General features: G+C 46.8%; 1 long non-coding RNA gene across 2 annotated transcripts; it reads left to right on the top strand.

The window, feature by feature from the left end:
* Positions 1-3,405: 3,405 nt before the first annotated feature.
* LOC109491620 lies at positions 3,406-14,482 on the top strand. 2 transcript variants are annotated; one of them, XR_006585727.1, is made up of 5 exons: positions 3,406-4,086; positions 5,852-6,100; positions 6,439-6,526; positions 8,034-9,576; positions 13,781-14,482. It is a non-coding gene; the product is annotated as an uncharacterized LOC109491620 (long non-coding RNA). The 2 variants fall into 2 exon arrangements; XR_006585728.1 differs by lacking the exon at positions 3,406-4,086 and having other exon boundaries at positions 4,912-6,100.
* The last annotated feature ends 6,539 nt before the right edge of the window (positions 14,483-21,021 follow it).

Raw genomic sequence — 21,021 nt, 5'->3', positions numbered from 1 at the left:
CACCAGGCCTATAGCCCCTGAGATGTAACAGTAACCACAAAACAATGGCCATAATAGATAAGCTCTTGGAAAACAGTATTTATGTTGTTGCTGTGTAGCTCAGGTTTTGAATAAAATCTGTAAGTGTAACAAGGACGTAAGAGGAGCAAAACAGTAAATAAAAAAGAACAGAATAATAAATTGATTTGAATAAAGTCAAGGATGCAGTCGATGCTGGCCACATGGCAAATCATTTATTCATCCCCAGTGTTTCTTGGGAAGCTGGAGAGCTGCTGGCAAGAACATGACCCATTTTCAGTTCCACACCGTAAATTTGGTCACGTGATCTGATTGATGCTTAGGCAATATTTAAAAATCTACAAATACAAATTAATATATTATGACTTAACTTTGAATTGAAGCAAATAGGTGTATTGTTAATGAAGAAGCCCCTCCTCCAGTCTGCCCTGGGGCTTTCTCCAACACAGACTGCTTTTTTAATGTTAGGTCTTTTTATGGACCCGTAAGAAGCTTTAATTAGATATACAGCACTCTACAAAACGACGAGATGGAACACGCAGGTTTGCATTACAGTCTCTGTGATTCAGATCTCACACATAACATAATGCCACCAATTTAAGGAAGAAGTTGTTTACTGGAAGGCAACCAGGGAGATGCTATAAATTAGATCAAGATGTGAAAAGCAAGCAGAGTCACGGAAGAATTGCCATTTTCATCTTGGGACATTCCCCGCCACCCCCCTGCAAAAGCAGCGTGTTCTCTTCTCTAGATATTGTTGGTTTTCATAATTGGTAAAAAAAATTTAAAATAGATCTATTTAAAACAACAGATATTGAATACTCATGTACAGTTCAATTTTGAGTTGTGATATTTAAAGATTTTTCTTTTCCATATTTAATTAGTCATTTTGTACATTGATATTTGTGCATCTCTAAATCCTGGCTTCCTCCCAGTAGGAGCAAAATAATACTCCATTGGAATGGCTTACAGAGTTCCTCAAAGACTTTCCTCACCGCCCCCTTGGCATCAGTGGGCATCTTTAACTCTTTTATCTCAGGTGTCAGTTAAGGCCAATGTGTGGTGTGTGTGTGATACATTTTTGATGGTGGCAAACAAAGATCGAAAATGCCAGCCCTTGACTCGCTTCTTTGCAACCTGTGAACTAGGAGACATGGCAGTCATTGCCTGGCGTTGAATCCCAGCCCCACCACTTAAGGCTGTACGGCTTTGGGCAGGTCGCTTAGCTCTCTGTTTGTTTCCTCCTCCGTAACATGGGGAAGGGTAGTGATAATGATACCTTTCTGACAAAATTGGTAGGAAGCAGTGGTTCTCAAATTGTGTTCCCTGGACCGGCAGTATCAGTTTGTTCTGGGAACTGAATCAAAATGCAAATTCTCTATTAAAACGGGGCCTGGTACACAGTAAGCGGTATATTAATGAATATTTTTAGATGAGTGCAATATGGTCTTGCCAAGCTATACCAAGTTTAATTGAGGCCAGAAGAAGCCTGCCCGTGTCCTCCAGCAAATGAATCCCTCCTTCATCCCACATCCGAAAACTGTAACATGGCCTGCCAAACTCTTTGTGATGGGGCTCCCACCTTCCTTTCTTGCCACTTCCGTTCTCCACGTACGCCGTATCTCCATCCTCCCCAGTTTTCAAAGGGAACCGCTTTTTCACACCTCCGAGACTTGGCCAGTTCTGTTCCCTCTGCATGGAAGTGTCACCCACCCTTTCTCTCTGCTTTCCGCACTTCGAATCTCACGAATTCCTACTTATGCTTCAAAACCTAACTGCAGTGTGCAGCCTCTTCTGTGGTGTGCCCCAAGCCCCGCCCGGTCAGAGCCAGGGATTCTCTGGGCCCACACCTCTTTGCACATCCCACATACAGCATCTATCATTGGGTGCTGTAATTGTTTACTTTTCCATTTTCTGTCGTTGGATCTTCAACTCCTAGGAGACGAGGATTTTAGTTCATTCAAATTTCTATTCCTGCCACTCGGCTCTGACATTTCAAGAGGGTAGCCCAAGGGCTCACACCACAGACTTGGGGTATTTTTTTTTTACAAAGGTCTTTTAAGAATTTGAATTAATGTGTGAGGCACCTGGGTGGCTCAATCAGTTAAGCGTCTGATTCTTGACTTCAGCTCAGGTAATGATCTCACTGTTTGTGGGATCGAGCCCCACGTTGAGCTATGTGCTGACACAACAGCTGCCCCCCCCCAAAAGAATTTGAATTAGTTGTGAACATTTAAACTTGAGAGATTTAATTTTCATGTTTAACCACTTTATTGAGGCCTAATTAGCAGATTGTAAAGTTCACTCAGACTACATGGTAAACTCAATGATTTTTAGTGAATTTATAAAGTTGTGCAGCCATCACCTTAACCCACTTTTCAAATGTTCCCATCTCTCCCCAAAAGTCTTCTCACGTGCATATGCAGTCAATCACACTCCAATTTCAAGTCCTCGGCAACCAATAATTTGTCTTGCATCTCTGTAGATTTGCCTTTCTAGAAGTGTTACATAAATGGAATAACACAATGTTGTAGTCTTTGATGTCTGGCTCCTTTCACTTAGCAAAAGGTTTATCCACGTTGTAGTTCATGTAATTGTATCAATTCATTCTTTTTTATTGCTGAATACTATTCCATGATACAGATAAACTATATTTTCCTTATTTCCAAATTTTTGCTATCGTGGATAATGTTATGAATAATTATATAAACTCTACACGGGGACATGTTTTCATTTCTCAGGTATATTGCTGGGTGGAGTTGTTGGGTCGTGTCATAACTCTGTACACTTTAAACTGACAAATTATTTTCTAAAGTGACTTACTTTCTTATATTCTCATCAGCAATATATGAGGGTCCTAGTTTCTCCGCATCCTTGGCAACACTTGGCATTATTTGACTTTTAGGTTACCGCTGTTCTAATAAAAGTGTAGAAGCATCTCACTCTGATTTTAATTTGCATTTCTCTGGTGACTAATGATGTTGATCATCTGTCTGTGTGCTTTTTAGCCATTCATATATCTGCTTTGGTGAAAGATCTATTCAAATATTTTGCCCACTTTTAATTGGGTTGTTTGTCTTCATGAGTTTTAGGAATTTGTTTTTGTATTTCAGATACAAGTCCTTGATTAGATATATGACTTGCAAGTATTTCCTCCCAGGCTGTGGTTTGTCTTTTCATATTTTTAATGATATCTTTAGAGGTGCCAAAGTTTTGCATTTTTTTTTAAATTTTTTTTTCAACTTTTATTTATTTTTGGGACAGAGAGAGAGAGAGAGAGCGAGCATGAACGGGGGAGGGGCAGAGAGAGAGGGAGACACAGAATCGGAACCAGGCTCCAGGCTCTGAGCCATCAGCCCAGAGCCTGACACGGGGCTCAAACTCACAGACCGCGAGATCGTGACCTGGCTGAAGTCGGACGCTTAACCGACTGCGCCACCCAGGCGCCCCCAAAGTTTTGCATTTTGATGAATACCAATTTATCCAATTTTTCTTTTATGAATCTTGTTTTTGCTGTCATATCTAAGAAATTTTTGCCTAAGCCAAAGTCAAAAGACTTTTGCCTGTGTTTTCTTTTCAAGTTTATAGTTTTCAATTTGACATTTTAGTTTATTATCCAATTTGAGTTCATTTGTATGCATGATGTAAAGTAAGGATCTATTTTATCAATGTATTTTATCATTGATTTGTTTTTTTGCATGTGGATAGTCAGTTGCCCCTGAACCATTTGTCAGAGTGTCATTTTCTAATTGAATTGTCTTGACACCTTCATTGAAAATCAATTTACCTTCCTATTCATTTCCGTTGATCTGTGTCTGTCTTTACATTATTGTGACATAGTCTTGACTATTGTTTTTTTTTTTAAGTTTACTTATTTGTTTTGAGAGAGAGAAAGAGAGAGAGAGAATCTCAGGCAGACTCTGCACTGTTGGCACAGAGACCAACCTGGGACTTGAGCTTACGAACCCCATGAGATCATGACCTGAGCCGAAATCAAGAGTCAGACGCTTAACCGACTGAGCCACCCAGGCACCCCTGTTTTATTGTGAGTTTTGAAAATGGGGCAGAGTAAGTACTCCAACTATATTGTCCTTTTTCAAAATTGTTTTGCTATGGGAAGTATGTTGCACTTCCACGTAAATGTTAGGATCATCTTGTCAATTTCTACCAAAACTATTTATTTATTTATTTATTCTTTAATATGAAATTTATTGTCAAATTAGTTTCCATACAACACCCAGTGCTCATCCCAACAGGTGCCCTCTTCAATGCCCATCACCCACCCTCCCCTCCCTCCCACCCTCCATCAACCCTCAGTTTATTCTCAGTTTTTAAGAGTCTCTTATGGTTTGGCCCTCTCCCTCTCTCTTTTTTTTTTCCTTCCCCTCCCCCATGGTCTTCTGTTAAGTATCTCAGGATCCACATAAGAGTGAAAACATATGGTATCTGCCTTTCTCTGTATGACTTATTTCACTCAGCATCACACTCTCCAGTTCCATCCACGTTGCTACAAAAGGCCCTATTTCATTCTTTCTCATTGCCACGTAGTATTCCACTGTGTATATAAACCACAGTTTCTTTATCCATTCATCAGTGGATGGACATTTGGGGTCTTTCCATAATTTGGCTATTGTTGAAAGTGCTGCTATAAACATTGGGGTACAAGTGCCCCTATGTATCAGCACTCCTGTATCCCTTGGGTAGATTCGTGGCAGTGCTATTGCTGGGTCATAGGGTAGATCTATTTTTAATTTATTGAGGAACCTTCACTGTTTTCGAGGGCAGCTGCACCAGTTTGCATTCCCACCAACAGTGCAAGAGGGTTCCTGTTTCTCCACATCCTCACCAGCGTCTATAGTCTCCTGATTTGTTCATTTTAGCCACTCTGACTGGCGTGAGGTGGTATCTGAGTGTGGTTTTGATTTGTATTTTCCTGATGACATATCGGACAAAGAGCTAGTATCCAAAACAATTTTTTTTTTGAGGATGGGATTTTTATTGGAGTTGAGTTGTATTTATAGATCTATTTTGGGAGAATTGCCATCTTACCAGTAATGAATCTTAACAATTCATGAACATGGTATATCTTTCCATTTATTTAGATCTTTTAAAATTTCTATCAGCAGTATTTTGTAGTTTTTGGGTCTTACACGTCTTTTGTCACCTTTATTTCTAAATATTTTCCTTCTTAGTGCTATTATGAACTGCATTATTTTCTTTATAGGTTGTTCACTATCAATATATAGAAGTATTGATTTTTATATCCTGTGGCATTCTCATTTATTAGTTCTGGGTGGTATTTTCAGATACACTAGTATTTTCCAAATATAGGATCATATCATCTGCAAATAAAGACAGTTTTATTTCTTCTTTTCCAGTCTGAATGCCTTTAATTTCTTTTTCTTATCTTCTTGACAGCCTATAACTTATAGTATGATATTGAATAGAAGTGATATTGAGTAGTTCTTTGGGATGCCTGGCTGGCTCAGTCAGTGGAGCAGGAGAGTCTTGATCTCGGGGTTGTAAGTTTGAGCCCCATGTTGGGTGTAGACATTACATAAAAATAAAACCTTTAAAAAAAGAAGTGGTGAGAGTAGATATTCTTGCTTTGTTCTCAAAAACACTTTTAGTCTTCCACTACTCAGTATGATATTTGCTATAGGTTTTTTTAGGTGGTTTTTTATCTGTTTGAAGAAGTTCCCTTACATTCAGAGTTTAAGAGGTTCATCATGAATGAGCGTTAGATTTTGTAAAATGCTTTTTCTGCATGTATTGACATGACCGTGTAGGTTTTGTCTATTACATTAATATGACACATTATTTTTATTTTCAGATGCCAAAACAACCTTGTATCCCAAGGTAAGTTCTACTTGGTCATTGTCTCATGCTGCTGGATTTGATTTCCTCGTTTATGTTCATGGGGCATAATGTGATGACTTTGGCCTCAACGAGCTTGGAAGTGGATTCTTTTCCAAAGCCTCTAGTTAGAAGCCTGGTCCAGCTAATGCCTTGATTTGAGCCATGTGACACACTGAGCAAGAGAGCCCTGTTGAGTCTGCCTGGACTTCTGACCTACAAGAAGGTGAGTTAACAAATATGTGTCGATTGAGCTGCTAAATTTGTGATAATTTGTTACGTAGCAATAGAAAACTAATATACTTTGTCCAGTTTTACTCTGCCATAGCTAGAAGTCCACCCACACGGCAGACTTAATTTCAAAAACTAAAATCAAGATTTCTGGCCCCTCTTGAAAAATGAGATCTTGCAACTTGAGATTTGAATTTCTCCCATGTCAAACCACCTGCTAGAGCTGAGCAGTGGCTCTCTGCCACCACCCACCCCCCACCCCCCCCACACACACACCCGCCTTGTTAGCCAGGGCCTCGCTTCTCCTTCATCTGCTCTGGTCCTTCACCCCAGGCCTACATCTCTAATTACTGGCCTGGCCATGGGACATCTGAATCTGGAACACCTGATCAGCACATGCCCAACTTGTCGTGAGCGCTCAGTAAGTATTTGTGGAATAAATGAGCCAAACCACAGACCCAGTGACATGGGGGAATTTTACGTAAGAGTGCGTGAATGGACATTTGGGATGAGTGAGGTTGAGGGCGGTTTAGCCTTCGGTGCACTCCCAGAGGAGTTCTGGGTGTGGCGCACAGAGCCTGTCTGCCTAAAGGAGATTCCCTGGAAGTCCCGTCGATTTTCACATGCGTCTCATTGGCTGTAGTGTGTCATATGACCAGCCCTAGTTCCAAAGGAGGCCGCGAAATGTGGTTTTCAGCGCCTCACGTGCCATCCCCATTCCCACAAGGAAATCAGGTTCTTACAGAAAGGAGAAAGGAAGATGGATATTGGGTTAGTGACGGGCAGTTTCAATACCTAGATATTGAAAAGGAACAAAACCAGCACCCCAGAGGCCCTTGTGCCCTTCCCCCTCAGTGTTTCCCCCAATGGTAGCCACTCGCGGCCTCTTGTAGCGTTGCTTACTATAAAATGGAATGAAATGGAGTGTGTTCTTTTGAGTCTGGCTTCGTTTGCTTGCAGCATGAATGTTAAAGAAAAAATAGAACCAGTATCAGAACAACTCAGGTTTTCTAACACAAGACTTATGAGCCTTGAGGAAATCAAGATTGTCAGCGATGAAATTATCCACTTCCATTCCTTGAGTTAGTTATCACTAACTACCCATTTGCCCTTCAGCCACGGACCGTCCAGAAAAATGACCAGGAAGAATAGTAACAATGTTCTTTCTCATGGAACGTACCAAAAATATTTTTATTTTTATAATTTTTAAAAACAGTTTTATTCATTGGAGAGAGAGAACGATCACATGAGTGGTGGAGGGGCAGAGGGAGAGAAAGCGAGAGAATCCCAAGCAGTCTCCACACCGTCAGCACAGAGCCCGGTGCGGGACTTCATCTCACAAACCATGAGATCGTGACCCGAGCCGAAACTGAGAGCCGGATGCTTAACCGCTGAGCCACACAGGCGTCCCAGTAAAAGAATCCTTTTAAAAAAAATTTTTTTTTCAACGTTTATTTATTTTTGGGACAGAGAGAGACAGAGCATGAACGGGGGAGGGGCAGAGAGAGAGGGAGACACAGAATCGGAAACAGGCTCCAGGCTCCGAGCCATCAGCCCAGAGCCTGACGCGGGGCTCGAACTCACGGACCACGAGATCGTGACCTGGCTGAAGTCGGACGCTCAACCGACTGCGCCACCCAGGCGCCCCAAGAATCCTTTTTAAACGGCCCGTAAATGTATGGACACAGAATGGATGGCCTAGTGCTGGTGGGAGGAGGGTCTCAGGGGCCCCTGCTAGGCCAGGCTTCAGCCTGCAGCTACTGGATGGTAAGGAGGTCACGGGCAGGTGGGAGAGGAGAGGGGATGGCCCGGCCGCGGGCCTGGGAGGCTGCAGGCAATGGCTGTGTGTCCGTCTCTGCAGCATAAGCTCAGGGTTTTGGTGCCGGTGGAGTGCTGGCTGCGTGTCAGCTCTGCTCTTTGCTTCACAGCGTGAAGACTGAGTGGCCTCTGTGAAACTAGCCGCAAGGTATTCTGGCACCGTACGGGCCACTACAGCTCAAATGAGGTGTCTGTCTTGATGAAGGTGAGAGCGCTCTGTCCCCTTACAGACGGGAAGAGGAGGGACACTTGGCAGCATAGACCCTGCAGCGGGAGCTGGCATCTCAGCTGAACAGGGCTGAGCTGAGCCGCTAGGGCAGGGCTGTCCAAACAGCCGACACTCCTTTCCTTAGGGCGGTCGTGTAAATAAAGCTCCACTCGTTTCTAGCCCACAATTGTTTTCAGTTGTCCCACCGACTCCAAAACAAGGAATATTAGACATTCTGTAAAAATTAAAGAAAAAAAAAGATACGGAACATTGATTCAGGACTCAGGACCGCTCTCCCAGAACTCGTAGCCTCTGTTCACTCCCAGCCCCCACTCCCTTGCTTGCTCGGACCACGGAACCCAGCAAAACTAAGTGCTCACTTTCCTGGCCTCCCTTGCAGATAGGGGTGTCCATCCAATCCAGTCTGGCCAATAAGATCTGAGTAGGATTCAGCTGGGTGGGAGGGGGGTGGCATGGCGGTCTGGGGAAAGCTTTTGCTTTTCTGATACAAAGGGACAGCTGCAGCTGGCTCTGGTCTTCCCCTTTCTTCCTGCCCCAGTTGGGCATGGTGCCTGGAATAGGAGCTGCCATCTTGCAACCAGGAAGGAGAGGCCAAGAGAATCACAGCAATGCTGGCTCTGGACCTCGGGAGCTGCTGAACAAATGCTAACAGCTGCCTGCTGCAGACTTCGTGTTCTATGAAAAAATTGAAAACTCGTTTGTTCATTATGCTCACTTATAGCTGAAAGCCTTCCTAACCAAGACAACTAGTATGCATTCTTGTCATGGACAGGCAAAAAAAAAAAAAAAAGGTAGTGGGGGTGGGGGGCTAAGGATTGTCCAAGTCTAGTTAATTCATCAGAATTTGTAGAAGCTTGTTCTCAAAAGCACAGGAGGTATCGAGTCCTGCTGGGGTCAGGTCAAAACGACACAGAAGCCGATTAGAGGAGACCTCACTGGCCAAGGAGGGGGACAATTTGAACATTGGAAAACAATGTCTACACGGGATTAAACTGAGTTAAGAGTGGACAAAAGCACTTATCCAAGCACTTACCTTGCCCTTCTGGTATGAACTGTATTTCAGAGCAACCAAAGAGGTAATAAGGAGTTCTTTAGAGAAGAATTCCAGTTACTACAGACAGAAGGAATGATACAGTTAGAAAACCCCCACGCGGGAACACATGATGAAATAAGGAATCCAGGCAACCACCGTCAGGAAGTATTAGGTGAGAGGTCGACAGGGAACCTTTGGATGGACCGTGCTGATAACACCTGAACCCACTGATCAATTTTTACATCTCTAAAAGTGGGACAGTCAGACATCATGTACCTCGTGATGTAATACGTCAGAAAGTCCACAGCATCTGTGAATCTAATCCAGCTTACAGTAAATACAAGAACAGGCTGAATGACACGAGGAGGAAACCGTCAGCCAAGTCCAGAAGGTAGGATATTACACTGGACAGTGACTCATTTCTCCCCTTCCTCAAGTAAATGGCATGAAAACAGGGAGGGGAGAAGAACTTACAGAGTAAAAGAGACTTAAGTGTTCTTTCGATCAAATATATGTGTAGATCTTATTTGGATCCTAGTTTGAATGAGATAACTATAAAAATACTATTAGAGCTTAGGAAAATTTGATATGTTCTGGGTATTACCTCACATGATAATTGCATTCTGGGTTTGTTTGTTTTTTTTTTAATGCTTATTTTTGTGAGAGAGACGGAGACAGAGTGTGAGTGGGGGAGGAGCAGAGAAGGAGACACAGAATCTGAAGCAGGCTCCAGGCTCTGAACTGTCAATACAGGGTCCAACGTGGACTTGAACTCACAAACCGAGAGATCATGACCTGAGCTGAAGTTGGGCGCTTAGCCGACTGAGCCATCCAGGTGCCACTGTGGTTGTTTTAAAAGAAGTTATTCTTTGATACAGATACCTCCTGAAATATACAGACAAAAATTGTGTGTATGTGATGGGGGAGGTTATAGAGACAAATCCGGTAGCCTATGAGAGGGTTTGTTGTATTTTGTTCTCCACTCTTATGTATGGTTGAACATTTTGTATAAATTTTTTAAAAATGTTACTATTTTAATTTGACTTTCCTGCATTCTAGATGCTAACAGCAACAAAAATGAGAAAGCAATTTAAAAAAAAGAACAATCCTATCAATGTCCCTAAATTCTGTTTCCTTTCCTTCATGAGGTTATCTTCATTAAAGCCGAAATAAATGCTATCATCGCAAAGCTAGGATATAAAACAATGTCGTGTGGCTACTTGAAAGCATAGGATGTTAGGGGCACTTTAGAGACATTAGTCCTGCCTAGCATGCCTTCAGTGTTCTCACCCATGCGTGGGACACCCAGCTTGCTTCTCCATTCTGTTCCTGCATGTTGCCAGAACATCTCACACTTTCCATTGACTTGTAATGACTTGTCCAACCTCTTCTACCAGACTCTGAGCCATCCCCTCCTTAAATCTCAATCAAGGGCCAAAAATCAGTGCCAAATATGCCGTCTCCAATGCTCCCTCAACCCCCAACCTCTCACAACAAATTCATAGTGTCTCTGCCATGACACTCTTGTATCTTCCTAGAAGACATCACTCCAATTTGTTTTAAGCAAGGGAGATGATAAGTAATTATATTACATAGACAAGATTGCACTATTTTTAAAACTGGTAACAATACATGAAATCGTTAGCACTCACGTTTTCAGAGCTAGTAACTCTTCCTTTATTTCTCCTCTAGCCTCTAGTTTGCTGAGTCAAGAAAAGGAAACCAGAAAATATCTTTAATGTTTCTTGAATTTTGATCCCAAAGTCAGGGGCACTGTGGTATACATAGCAATCCACTCCTAATTGATATTAACTTTGGTTTTCTCTGAGCCTCGATGACCACTCTGAGGCAGCCTTTGGCAGGTCATACTCAGGTGCTACACTTGGACCCCCTTCAGGAAAGACCTGTCTTTTTTCTGATACCCCCAAAGTTACAAATCACAGTGATGGAAAGGTAAACTGAATATGCATGTCCTATCCTAATTTCTTACTTCCGTGTCCCTCAGGTCTTAGCTGCAATGTAGGTTATAGCCTCTGGTTTACCTCCTCCCCAGTCTGGGTTGGGTGGCCTCCTTTGTGTTCCCATAACACATCACAAGCCATGTGGCATGACCCTTCCGACAACACAATTACAATAATCGCTTACATTTGCTCTAGATTATCAGCTCCTCCGAGATGGAGACTGGAAGTGTTCACCATTGTATCCCCAGTGTTTGCACGTGGGAGCTACTCAATGACCATCTGTTCAGTAATTATAAGAGTAGTCGAATGAGTGGCTTTCAAGACTCAAAAGTTCAGAATTGAGACTCTAAATTTAGGGCATCCTACTTCTTAAGGTGTCAAATACCCTTTGTCCTCAAAGTTTAATTTAAAGGAACATTGTTAAAAGGGGAGGGACCTATTCCTCAGAAAGCAATGGAAAGATTGGATGGGAGAAGTGGGGGGGGGGCATGTTATGCAGGTGCCCACCATACCTCTCTCTCTTTCTCTTCTCTGTCTCTCTCTCAAGCCACTCCTGGAATGGCAAGCCTGAGGTTTTATTTGTCTTTATACAGTCCTCTGTTCTGCCCCTTTGAGTGGAGGAGGGTTGGGGGCATAGGTAGTGGTAAAAGGAACAGACCGCTGGCAAGAATTGAGCCCTCCTTTAATGACACTTAACACACTCCCTTATAGCGCCCAGGGGCTTGATTAACCAGAGCTGACTAAACTCTGGTCCCCCATCAGCATTGGGGCCCTCCCCGGGGGGGGGGGGGCTTTACCTGGACCTGACACTAATCAGTAGATCTCAGTCTGCAATGAGGACGGCTGTGGGTTATTCATGAGAATCCCCCATACTTCCTAAGTAGTAAAATTGCAGTTACTCAAGCTAATGGAGTATTTGGGTGAGTTCAGAGCCAAGAGAAGGGCCAGAAATTATCATAATCCAAACTGAGAGTGAAGATAGAAGATGGTTTCTTTTATAATCAGTGAGCTAAGTCTAACTCCACACCAAATGAAATCGACCAAAATGACCTACATCAGATTTCAGGGGCTAATCATGGGTGTAAACCAGGGAGGGAAATCATTAGTCTCAACCAGTTGAGGTTTAATGAACATGAAATGCAGTGCCCCGAACATCTACACACTCAGGACTGAATTGTTCAAATCATTAATATTAACAAAGGTATCTTTGCACAGATTCACCCATCATTAGTTGTGGAGGAAAATACCAGTTTTATTATCATGGTGATCATATATTCAACATCTACAATGGCCTGCCCCAGCTGAAAGACCATTTAGGAAAGGAAAAAGGGTAGGGACTCTTGGGCCTGAGGCCACATTCGGGGCTCAGGGCCAGCTACCCCACCATCCTGAGCATCAGGAACATGCAAATTCTAAAGCTGTGCATTTGTCCTTGAGGAAACTACAGTTCATTGCCGTTAAAGTGTCGTCAAGTAAGGGCCAGTGCATAGTGGAGACATGCCGGATCCTTGGTTTTAGAGACGGGGAAAAAAGAATGTTTCCATAAGCAGATATGCGTATTGCTTTTGACTGATACGGAGTGTTTGTCCTTGCAAGGTTTTGATATCCACTGATATCTAAATTCCGTAAGGGCAGGAACGTTATGTATTTCGTTGACCACTGTAGCTCTAGCACCCTGCACTGGTACAAAGCACAGACGAAGCTCAATAAATATTTGTCCACTGGATGAACCAATGGGTATACTGTGTCATGCTCATTTAGGGAAAGAAAACTGAGAAGCAGAGAAGGGAACTGATTTATTTGAGTCGGCGGTCACTAGCTCAGCACTTGCCCGTAGGACTCATTACCGTTAGCTGCTCATAAAACACAGCCACATGTCTGTCCTGGTGTTCCTGTAATATTTTTCCAAAAGGTAGGAAAATATAGAGACATGAATACATGACAGGTACATGCAGAACTAGGGAGAAGTCTCGTGTCTGAACAGCGGTATCTACGATCCGCTTTTCACACAACTATAGACGTGAAGAAAAATCTTAGGGAGAGAAGAAGCAGGGGCCAGAGCACGGGTGTTGATGTCTTCAACCACGGAATGACAGTCTCCAAGCCCCTTTCTGTTACGCTACGCTACAGCTTTGCTCTCTGGCCCCGGTGTATGTCAGCTAATCTTCTTACGTTGGTAGAGGACACAACAAGGAATCTATGTAGGTCAGGGAATATTTTGAAATTCCAAACAGAAGAGCTGCTAATGAATTTAGTTTAGGGTGTCTTGCCACCAGAAAAATGGTAGACCTTTCCAAACACCTTTGGCTGTTTGCTCATCAAGAAAAGCCACACATTTTTCTCTCTGTAAAAAGTGTCAAAGAGAAAAAACAGGCAGACTGCAATTGTGCTCCTGAAGGCCCGAGGCCTGGGGCTGTTGTTAAATTCAGTGTCTATCACGACAGCCCCAGAGAACTATAAGAAAGCTCCCCTCTGAAGGCACATGAGGTCAGCGTCTTGTTCCCAGTCACGGAGATGACTCAGAGCGTAGAGTGAAATGCCCAGCCCGTGGGACAAAAGCAAAGTTTGCCCAGGTTTCTTTTGTTTCTAACAGTGCTTATGATGACTTCCCCCCAATTTCCGTCTCTGCCGCAGCAACTCGGAGGGAGTCTTTCACCAGCATCCAGATGAAGATCTGAATTGCACTTCTACCCACTACAGCATCACCCGCATTGCGCGTCCTATCGGCTTTTCCGTGTGGGTCATTTCCTAATGAATTCCTGAGATGAGTCAACTTTGAATATGCCTTTGAAGAAGCCTCAGTCCAAGTATGTGGATTTAGGTCCCGTGGGTCCCTTGCTTTCCCAGAATCTGAACAGCCACCGCCAAGGGAGTGCAGAGGACACTGGCTTTGAACCTTGCAAGGACTGCTTCACTACCTTCCAGGCTTGGTGAGGGCTTCGGTCTGGCATTGGTATGCTGGGAGTACCTGCCTCAAAGGACCAGAGATTTGAGGATGAAATAAGGGAGCCCGTGAAGAGTGCAGAGGAGGTTCAGTCCGGGCCAGCTCTACTAGTCCTGGGAAGTAAGTGCAAGCATCTTTAGATGCCATAACAGAATGTTCAACTCCAGACTTCGTGTGAAATCAACCCCAAAACGAAGAGACTGAATTTGAAAGTGCAAAGCCCTTGAGCCCTCCTTTAATGACACTTAACACACTCCCTTATAGCGCCCAGGGGCTTGGGTAAGAGCATTTAAAATTTAAAATGCTCAGTTGAGCGCCGACTTCAGCTCAGGTTATAATCTTGCGGTTGGTGGGTTCGAGCCCCGTATTGGGCTGTGTGTTGACCCAGAGCCTGGAGCCTGCTTCAGAATCTGCATCTCCCTCCCTCTCTGCCCCTCCCCAGCTCACGCTGTCTCTCGCTCCCCTTCAAAAATAAATAAACATCAACAAAATAAAATACTCATCCCTTAGGGTGCCTGGGTGGCTCAGTTGATTAGGGCCTGACTCTTAACCTCAGGGTCCTGAGTTGAAGCCCCACACTGGGCTCCATGCTGAGTGTGGAACCTACTTAAAAAAATAAATAAAATAATAAAATGCCCATCCCTGCATTACCAACCGCATTTCAGCTTTTTGCTGTTTCTGTCCCCAAAGAAACCTACACGCTCTGGTGCAGGAGGTATGTTCAAGAACGTTCCCTGTAGCACTACCAAAAAACTGTAAATAACCCAACTGTCCGCTAATGGCTTCAAAATATATATACAAGGGAATAGTTGGTGGTCCTTGTACAAGGTGGCCCACTGCTCTCTAATATGGAAAGTTCCTCAAAAGATATTGCTGAGTATGAAAAAGAAAGTGGCAGAATGACACAAAAGATACCATTTGTGTAAAATCCCGAACAAAATAATCATATGCGGTTTCCCTAGGAATGTGTACATGTGTGTAAATACAATGATGTTGTTCTGGAAACAGGACAGCCACAGAGTATACAGTGGCTGGACGGGGCGGGAGCCCTATCCCTGATTCTGATTTGCTAAATGTACTTCAAGTATAAAGTAAAAAATCATCACATACAGTGACGAATAACCTGTATTCCTATTTAATACCCAATGTCTATAGCAATGTATACTAATTTATAATTAATATAATTTATTATTGAAATCGTTTATTAAAATTTACTATTAAAAGTATAGGGATTTGTAATTTGTATTTATACAACTTATAATTTATAAGGAAAATGCAGAAGAACCAGCTCAGGGTGTCAAACGTGCAGATTCCGGGGTCTCACCCCCAGAAGTTCTAATTCCTTTATGTTTGGGGTAGGACCGAGGACATTGCGTTTCTGGCACGGCGATTCTGCCGTTGTTGATGGTCCCAAGCCCACGCTTGGAGACTAGTTCATTTAAAAGTTTCTTCTCCCGTCTTAAGGCACATACAAATCATTCAAAGGCCTGCGGAGGTGCAGTTGTGTGGCTGAAGGTCCGGGTGGTCCTAGCATCCTGTGTCCTTAACACCCTGATGATGTCTGTCCTTGGGCCCCGCTACACGGCTGGACTTGAGCCAGGCTAGGCAGTGGGCAGAATCTCGGTGGGAGCAGGGAGGACCTTAGAAAAAGAGGGGCAGATGTCCAGGGGTAGAAGCGAGGGAGCGAGGGAGACTTGTCTGACAGCAGGAGAGCCTGGGGGAGCCCCAATGCCAGGCTGAGGACTGGCACTTGGTCCCACCGCAACTGCTGCTAGCTTTGGGGAGGGGCCCTGTGTCCCGGCAGCAAGGAGAGGGGAGAATAAACATGGGGCGGGAACTGGAGGCGGGGGCGGGGCAGGCATAGGCGCCTGAGAAGCAGCCAGTGACCCAGGGATGGGCCTGGAACCCGCAAGCCAGGCCACACTGCCCCAAGGGGGGGGGGGGGTCATTCCGGCCTCCATGCTGGGACAGAGGTATGATCCCAGACGACAGGGGGTCCAGAGCTGCGGCTACTCTGCAGGGGACAGAGGGCTGCTTTCCGCATCTATTGGACCAGCAGAGGATATTCAGAGAAACACCACCGGCGTCCCTTTGCACAGCCTTCTTCGTGTGAAATGGCACTTCTTCCAACTTGGGAGGGGAAAGCTTTCACTGAGCGGGATTCAGACCAGCTGGTACCGTCTTCGAGAGGTCTGGAAGAGACAGCTGATGATCGCGGCCACGATGAGGAGAGAGGGCGGGCTACGGCGAGGGCAGAGCGCCGCAAAACCGCGGCCCTCGGGCTCACGCCGGAGCCTCCGGTTGTGTGACCGCGAATAGTCGCCTCTGGCTTCGCTTTGCAAGGGGGACGGAGCCGCCCGCCGTTTTCCAGCGTCGGGTCCAGGAAGGCCTCAGAGCGGCAGGCTCACTGGCAGCCGTCTGGCGTCTCCGGCCTCTGAGCTTCTCCCCCGCCCCGAGGAGGCAGCTGAGGTTGGGCCTGGCGCAGGGCCGGCTCTGGGAGCGGGCGGCACACCCCCGTCCGGGTCCCGCCTGGCCTCCGGGGCCACACACGCCGGGACAGTGATGGGAGGTCTTGACGGGGCCGAGGGGACCAGAAGAACCTCTACGCGATCGCGATTGGCGGCTTAGTTCGAGCAGTGTCCTTTGAGACGCCCACGCCGTCGGCCTTGACTGCCCCCGCAGGAAACACGAGCGGCACCTGCCTTCGGACCCGAGGGCCCAGCGCCAGGGCAGCTTCCGGGCATGAGGTTCACACGCGCCTACGTGCGCCACTGAGAATCCGCTTTTGTCGCAGTCAGATGACGGATGGGTGTATCTTCTACCCTCTGATCTTAACGGTGCCCACAGGGGACGCCTTGGGTGGCTCGGTTGGTTGAGCGTCGGACTCTTGGTTTCAGCTCAGGTCGTGAGCCCAGGGTCATGGGATCGAGCCCCGTGTTGGGCTGTGCTGAGCCTGAAGCCTGCTTGAGATTCTCTCTCTCTCTCTCTCTCTCTCTCTCTCTCCCTTTACCCCTTTCCCCTGCTTACGCCCTCTCTCTCCCTCTCTCTCTCTCAAAACAAAACCCGAAAAAACTTATACGCCCTTGAATATTCTCTAAACCAAGCTATTTAATTATTTTTTACTAAAAGACACTTTCTTTTCTAATTAGAAAAGCAATACATGCCATTGTAGAACACAGAGAAGGCGTAGTAAAGACGGTAAAAGTCACCCATCACCTTTCTGCTCAGAAATCTGCATTTTGTAACACTTCGAAATAAGAAACTGGGCAAACTCTGTTCTTGAATAAACTTTTTATTTTGGAATAGTTTTAGATTTACATAGAAGTTGCAAGGATAAAACAGAGTTCACGGGTACCCTTCCCCCTGCTTCCACAATGTCAACATCTTACATAACTGTGGGACACTCATCGAGACCAAGAAATGAACACCAGTGCAACACCATTAGCTAAATTACAAAGTCTATTCAGATTTCCCGTTTTTCCCCTAATGTCCTTTTCCTGGTCCAGGATCCCACCCAGGGTATGACATTGGGTAGACTTAGTGCTCAGTTTTTGTTAAGTCTCCTTTATTCCCAAGTCTTATGAGCAAAATACTAACAAGAAAATGTGGCCTTTATATTATCTGGTCTTTTTTGAGCTGCAGAATAAAGCATCAAATATCTATAGCCCTCGCATCTGAAGTGGGGCATAGTAGGTGCCTCAAGTCCTTTCTGGCTGCTAGAGAATACCACAGACTGGGCAGCGTACAAACAGCAGGAATGTATCGCACACATCCCAGTATTTCCTCTTTAAAGGGTAAAGAACAGAAGTGGGGACGATATCATACTGTGGTCACCGAGAGGGCCGGGAGGGAGTGCGGCAACCCTTCATTCCTCCCTCCCTTCCTTCCTCTTCGCCTCCCTTCCTTTGTTCATTCGTTCAACAAATATTTCTCGAACGTCAGGCCCTGTGGTGTGCAGGGCGGAGGACGATCTGTGGACGGGACAGGCACTGTGCCTGCCCTCCTAGAGCCCTGCCACGTAGCAAAGGAGAGGGCCTTTCTTCAAATGACCCCACCAGTAACTGATGACACAAGCATAGCGCTGACGTGTGCTACATGGTGAGGTCCGGGAGTCCAGGAGACCTCATCTGGGCATGAAGGAGAGGTTTTGCAGGGAAGCGACATTCAAACGAAGTGTGAATGATGGGTAAGAGCTGTTCGGACAGAGGAAAAAGACAAATCCAGGCAGGGGACCCAGCTCGGGCAAAGGCCCTGAGGTTGGAAAGAGGGCTGATGTGGTACCTTTTGCAAAGGAAGAGGCCCTTCGTAGCATTCGCTGAGGGGACGAATGCACTTTTTGGTTCACGGCGTATTTGAAGGGATGTTTCCTGAAAAGAAGGGAAACCTGGTCAAAAATACTTGCCATTAGCACACCAAATCCCACTGTGGTCTTCAGTTTCCCAGTCCCTATCAAAACAATTCCTCAGCATCACCCGGAGTCTCCGGGTAGCCCCCCACTTCTCCGTCAGTGCAGGGGGTGGCCCAGCACACGGTTACCCGGCTATCCCGGTCCCTCTTGTTGGAGCGGATGGTGCTGTGCTCTCCCGGCCTGGGCCAGACTCCTGGCATGGTCACTTACGCCTCCTCCTGGTGCCAGGTGGGTCCCCGTCGCCTGCCTGGGGCGTTGGGGGAGGGGGTTGTCCTCCGTTTAGGCTTCAGCCTCAGCCTTGTGTGTGGCGACAGCCCAGCCCTGTCACCCATTGATTCTCATACAGAAGAACGCGGTCTCGCCTCCCACGGGGCTCCGTAGCCTTGGGAGTTCTCCGCATGACTGCTACTAAGGGCCAGTTGGTGGCCGGCCACCAAGAGGTAGCCAGCTCGCGGCAAATCGGGGCTTCCCATGTTTGACCGGACGCTGGAGAGCCGTCTCGGAGCTCTGGAAGACCAGTGGGCACAGATGACGAGCGTGACCTCCATCTGCCCTGGCGTCACCGCATCCCTCGCGCTCTCTGGAAGGATGGCCGGGCAGTGAGAGGAAGATCTTCCCTTTTGACTCCCCTGACTCCCGAGGCCACACCAAAGAGAAGTCCCAAAAGAGTGACAGTAGGTTGATTCTGCACGGGGAGGGCGGGGGTGGCTGATAAAGCTTGATAGGAGAGGTAGCACCGAAGCTGCTGCGTGCCGAAGGGGCGTTGTTTGGCCGGCGGGCAGCTTGCGGGCGTGTTTGGGCAGGGGACGAGAACATTCCGGGCAGAGAGAACAGCGGATGCCAATGCACGGAGGTGTGAGGTGGGCACAAGGTTTAGGGAGTTGTACGTCATTTGCTATGGCCGGAATTCCCAGTGTGAATGAATGCTGGCAAAAAAGTTGAAGCTGCTCAAATAGGGCTGAGACACGCCTGGCACTCGGGGTTTCATTCTCTGGACCCGCACTGCTTACTCTGTAGCCCCCAGCCACATGTGGCGATTGCGATTTCAGTGAGTTGAAATAAAATGCGACTAAAAGCTCCGTTCGCCAGACACACTGCCCGCATTTCAAGTGCTCGACGGCCACACGTGGCTAGGGTCACGGTCTCGGACAGCACAGATGTAGCACATCCCCGTCATCGCAGAAAGTCCTGCTGAACAGTGGGGCTCTAGGCTTCAGGAATCACAGGAGGGTTTTAGGCAAGCGAATGGTGGCTTCGCGTTTCACACGGCTCAAAACTCCCGGCGGCCAGTGAGAATGGGTCAGAAGGGGGCACGACAGGAGGCTAGACTCCAGTTAGAAAACTGTGGCACCGGTCCGGCCAACAAGCTGCTGTCACACGACAGGAATCGCCCCCCTTTGCCTGGAACTTGCCCTTCCCCAAAGCTGAGTGGAGAATTACTCAGGGTGACCGATGTTTCACCTAAGCCCTGATGTCCCCCACCCCAGCTTGAGAGATAGGGCTCCCCAAAGGGTCAGAGAGATAGGGCTCCCAAGCCGGGCACAGTGAAAATGCATCTCCTCTCATCTCCAACAGGTCCTGAGGCTTGTTAGACGAGGCAAGGGTGTGTCTGCAGACACGAGGACCCCCAGTCTAGGAGTCACCCACCCAAGACCCTGCTCACGCCGAGCGGACGAAGAAGACTCGAGTTTTGCCACCAGAAATCAGGTCAGATGTTCAACGGAAAGCCCGGTTGCCCACTGTCCTTGACACTGAAGCAGCCACAAGTTGCGGGGCTGAGAAAGCGGGAGTGCCCACCGAACCCTGAGAGATACGCAGTGAGCTCCGGTCAGCTTCCCTGGCTGTTTGCAATTGCAGACGTGGAACCCCGGGATCTTGACACCCCCCCGCTTTGAGTATAATTAATGGCAACGTGCCCCTTGTGCCATCGACTCAGATGGAGCACCTGACAGAGAGCTGACTTGAGGCTTCTGCACCCCGGGGGTGTGGGCATGCCGCGTGAACTCTGGAATGTGTGGCCATCACCCTGGTGTCCCTGGCTGAGCCCAAAGACCTGGTCCGAGGCCTAGCCTCGCGAGTAAGCGGAACACAGTCTGTTAAGAAGCTTCTCCCATCGACCTGCGGCCCTGGCTCTTAAGCCAGGCCCAGTCCTGGACGCATTCATTCACTCAATCCTCGTAACTACCCATGAAGCCGGTGCTGTTGCTTTCCATATCTGACACACGAGGAAACCGAGGCATGGAGGGTAAGCCCCGTGCCCGTCCTGACACAGCTGCCCGTATCCAACCCCGCCTCCTGGTTCCAGTGCCCACCTACCGTGCACTACTGACAAGCGCATAGGAGTGCGGGCCAAAGCCCTGTGGAAGCCTTCATCGCCAGGCGAGTGTGAGTGCAGGTGCAAGGATGCCCCCGGTGATGGTGATCCCGTGGATGGCGCGAGCTCCTCTGGGGAGGGGCTGGCTCCAGCCCCCCAAGCACACACCCAGTCCGCACCCCTTGGGACCACCCCAGGCAAAGAGGTCT

The sequence above is a fragment of the Felis catus genome, chromosome C2, assembly GCF_018350175.1.
Source record: "Felis catus isolate Fca126 chromosome C2, F.catus_Fca126_mat1.0, whole genome shotgun sequence".
In the NCBI taxonomy this organism is placed as follows: domain Eukaryota; kingdom Metazoa; phylum Chordata; class Mammalia; order Carnivora; family Felidae; genus Felis; species Felis catus.
The sequence above is the reverse complement of the archived record's forward strand: the minus strand, read 5'-3'. Positions and strand labels throughout refer to the sequence as shown.